Here is a 4,765-nt window from a genome sequence, read left to right as displayed (position 1 = left end):
AGATGGGCGATGTGTTTCCCTGACCAGGAAAGGAACCCAGGCTGCAGTGGTGAGAGTGCTGAATCTTAACCACTAGACTGCCAACAAATGTGTTGCCAGTTCCTAAATAAACAGTAACATATTTAATTTAGTATACAGTTACAACAATCACTGAACCATATGTTAAATAGAACTAATGAACAAAAGTTCACAAAAGCAAAAACAAATCTTTCCCTAATAATTTCATTGCATCATTGTTACAATGGTCATTTAGGAGGCAAATCAGACAATCAAATTCCAGTCAGCAGGGAGTTTAACACCCCTTGCCTGTTCCTATTTCTTATGCTTGCCTCTTGGGGATCTGGACCAAGGAGCTCGTTTTCACAACTCCTACAATCCTAAGCTATAATTTAGGGAAATTCTAGTACTATTTCTAAAGTCATTAAATGTTGACCCAGTAATATATTTGAGGATTCAGCTATATTAATCATAATAATAATGATTTAAATTTATTTTCAGTTCAGTTATTTTCATAATTTTTAAATATTTAACCTGATAGTCAAGATTTCTACCTGCCTAGAAAAATATTACAGGAAGCGTAATTGTTTGTCAAATCAGAATCAAAGAATGGATTAATATGTGAGATGTAGTCAACTTTTTTTTCTGAAGGTGAATTTTTATTACTTTTTTGTGCAGAAAACTCAACTGCATACACTCAGCCAAGTTGGGGGCCAGTTCTTTAGCCTTTGCCTTTTCCGGCTTGGCAATGCAAGCCACCAATTTGGGGCCCAAGATGTTGCCTCCCCAGTGACAGCAGATATCCTCATACCTGTCCCTGTAATTGGTCTTGATAGCTTCCACCAGCTTAGCCAGAACTCCATCATCTTCTGAGTTAACTTGTGTGAAGGTGACAGTGGTGCAGATCTTCCTGTGGGCCAGACACCTCAGCCTGGCCTTCCCCTTGACAACGCAGTGGGGCACCCCCGTCTTCCAACACAGGGCAGGCAGGAAGACGACCAGCTGGATGGGATCCTCATTATGTGCAATCACTACCAGCTGAGCTTTGTTGTTTTCTACCAACGTGGTTATAGTATTAAACCTTGCTTAAGCACAGGTGGCCTCTTAATGAGGACATCTCCTTTGCCAGCAGCTTTCCTCTTAGCCCTGGCTGACAATCTCTGCTACTTCTCTTGCTTTGTCTCTGGTCTTTACTTGTGGGCCAGCTTAAGCAATTGAATAGCTGTTTGGTGGCCCAAGATCTGGGTCAACTGGCTCATCAAGGGAGGCACTTTCAGCTGCTTACAGAGGATAGCCCTTTGTCACTGCAGCTGGATGTAGTGCGGCCGTTTGACAAAGTGGATGAGGTCTCTTTTGGGCTGGATCTCCCAGCCAATGCCAAAATTCTTAGGCCATTTTTCAACCAGGGGTTTTACCACGTTCTTGGCTTCCTGCTTCTTCACGACAGCAGGGGCCTAGGCTCCCTTCTTTCGCTTGGCCTTCTTTCCTTTCAGCATCTTGGGTGGCTAGAGAAGAGAAGAGATGTAGTCATCTTACGAATAGCAATAGTGCAAGGCACAGAGTACTTCATTTTTTACAAGTTTTCAATTAAATAAGAATTGAAACTTTAGTTTGCCATGGTCATTGCACTTACTGTAATGAACAGAGGTGCATTTTATTTATTGAGATAAATAAATTGTTACCATTAGAACTAGTTTTATTGCCTCATTTACCACTTCAACCATTTCTGTGAATTATAGTTTTATTTTTCTTCAACAGACAGAGTCTAGACCTATAAAGTTATATTTTTCTTGACACAGATATTATATTAATAAAATAAGTGTAAAATCTCTGAAAAGAGGAACTGAGTCACGATATCACTACTAGTTAGCTAGCCTGGTACTTACGTAGATTATTAAGTAATCATTTCTAGTAGGTACTGGGAGCCACCAATAAACTACGTGACATTATTGGAAGAGAAAAGGAAGAAAGACTAGTCCCAAATATTTCCCCCATCACTTCTCTCAGAACCTGCATTACCCATTAGAGATGCCTCTCTTTGTCTTAAAAGTGTTTAAGTTTAAAATTAATATTTCAAAATGCAGTCTGTTTTGTTCACCACTATTTACAAAAAAAATATGTCTGGCACATTGTCAGTGCTCAAGAAACGTTTGTTAACTGGACGGATAAATATTATCAAGTTATGCTTTATTTCATAGAACACTTCTCTGGCAATGGAATTCAGAAGTGAAAACAGCAAGAATTGAAAGCATAGTGTATCTAATTCACAAAGTTGCCTAGGGTATTCCAACAAAAATCAACCAATTCAAACAAAACTGCTCATCGGATTAAGTGAATTGATGAGAATTTTAAAAGTTTTGACCACTCAAGCTAGCTAGCTTTCTTTCTTTTTCTTTTTCTCTCTTTCTTTCTGTCCTTCTCTCTCTCCTTCCCTCCTTCCTTCCTTCTTTCTCTCTTGCTTTCTTATTTCTTTCTTTCCACACACAAGTAAAGGAATTGTCATTTATCCATATTGAAATTTCAAATCCGTATTTCTGCTTATAAAGCTGAATGTTAAAAAAATTATCACAACATATCATACTTTTATTATTAGCATCCTCTTAAACCTTTGACTCTGAATCAAAATTTTTTTCAATATTAAATTCAATTCTTTTTATCTATTTAGGGATAAAGTGACAAACATGGCCTTTATTCCTAAGAGTAGTAGAAATATATATATTTTTTAATTTTGTAATAAATGTACTTAGCACTTCCCTTGAAGATCACTCTAAGAAAACAAATAGAATTGGCAATCTAACTGGAACAGGACAAAGCTAGGAATCAAAGCATTTAGGAACACCACAAACAACTGTTGTTACTATGAGGGTTGTTATTTCTTATTATATATCTCAACCAAAATAAAATAGCCTTAGTCTGAACCTGTCAAAAGATCTCCACTTTTTTTGCATATGCTGGTTCCCCTGCATGGAATTGTCCTTTCCCCAGACATGTTCCTTTATTAACTGTTGTTGAGCCTTTTAAAATTTAAATCTACTGCTGAACACAAATGCCACTCCATTCAAGGGGGGGAAACACTTATTTTATTCAATTTAGGACTCCAAATTCCTAACAGAGTGAAGGTTAGCACAACAAATATTTGTTTAATCAATTAAGGAATTATGCATAAATATAAGAGGCTTCTTCAGAGGTAAAATCACAGTGTTCTAGAGTGCAGAAAGAAAGAAAAAAGAAAGCAAGGAAATTTGATTCCAATTCAACAAACACTTATTGAACGTTCACTGGGTGTCAGACATTTTTTTAGATAGATCATGTAGAACAGCGGTCTTCAAATTGTATTCGTCTTGGGCCATTAGCTGTAACATATAAGTATATAATTAAATAATATTTTGAAATGACTATGACAGATCTCAGAAACATAAGTATTATTTTTAATTGCTTATTCATATGCTACCCTCAACATAGAAATTATGAAGGAATATATGAAAGTAAATATAAATAGAATATATGATGTTTCCTTATCAAAACTCAATAGATTGCCATTTTTACTCCAAAAGAAAATTTTTACTGTTAAATAAATACAATATCCTAATGTTGATGATTTTAAAATGAAGAGCACATTTTTTCATTTTAAACAGTTAAAATTAATCATAGGACACAGAAATGGAAGGGAAAGACTGGGTCCATCACATGTAATAAAAGGAAGTGTCGACTTTACATAGATATTTAAAATGACACAATGTCCCTATTCAGATGAGCAATCCCAGTTTGTTCCAATGGTTTTAACTGGGAGTTGAGAACTACTGCAGGTGTAGTCCACACTTCAGCACATGTAATATGTTTAAACAAACTCCATGATTCAATGGCCACAGACAATTTTTGACAGTTTGGTCATTAAAAATAAACAATAACACCAACAAAAAAAACTAGAGGACATTTTAAAAATAATTATGTCTTTTAATTTTTTCTTCTGGTAAAATTTAGTCAACCAAAGAGAAAAATCTCTCCATGGCCACAGCACAAATGAAACAGAAAGAAGCCAACTCAAGAGATAGGCAATTGCAGCAGACATTTTTCAGAATACATATTAGGAGACAGAATTTCCCTGTAATTCCACATTGCCTGAATTCCTGTGCTAACCAATTTGCAACAGTAGTAAATACTGCTATGGATACATATTTGATAAACACTATCCATAAAATATGAATGTAAAACAATTCAGAGAGTGAAAGAAAGGAACTAATATCCGCTGATCATCCATCATGTAACAAGGGTATAATTTGAACTTCACTGTCAATGTGTAATTTAGAATTCTTAACTTCATATTGTAGATGAAGAAAGTAATTCATTCATCCAATAAATGTTTAATGAGTGCCTACTACACGTCAAGTGCCATTTTAGGTCTTGAGGATGTAGCCTCTCCTTGTTAGAGCTTTTATTTTTGTGGGGCTTGACAGACAGTACATACATAAACAAATATATGTGCTATATGTCAGGTGACTATAAGTGTTATGGTGATGAACTAAGAATGATTAAGGGAGATAGAAACTATCAGGGATTGAAAGGATGCTATTTTACGTAAAGTTGTCAGAGAGTCCAGAAAGAGTGCTGTGTGAGAATTTGGGAAGCAAGTCAAAAATATATATGAAGAGTATCTGGGTGTAATAAGTGCAAAGCATGATCAAAGAACAGCAATAAAGTCAGAGTACCTTGAGGATAGTAAGCCAAGGAGTCACAGATTGAGGAGATGAGTGGTGAGAATGAATATAAA

The 4,765-nt window shown here is 35.7% G+C and overlaps 1 pseudogene; it reads right to left on the bottom strand.

Annotated features, from left to right (window-relative positions):
- Positions 1-588: 588 nt before the first annotated feature.
- On the bottom strand, positions 589-1,493 carry LOC106824281 (large ribosomal subunit protein eL8 pseudogene; annotated as a pseudogene).
- Positions 1,494-4,765: the final 3,272 nt, after the last annotated feature.

Source organism: Equus asinus, chromosome 11 (genome assembly GCF_041296235.1).
Source record: "Equus asinus isolate D_3611 breed Donkey chromosome 11, EquAss-T2T_v2, whole genome shotgun sequence".
In the NCBI taxonomy this organism is placed as follows: Eukaryota; Metazoa; Chordata; class Mammalia; order Perissodactyla; family Equidae; genus Equus; species Equus asinus.
This window is presented reverse-complemented; position numbering and strand designations above follow the sequence as displayed.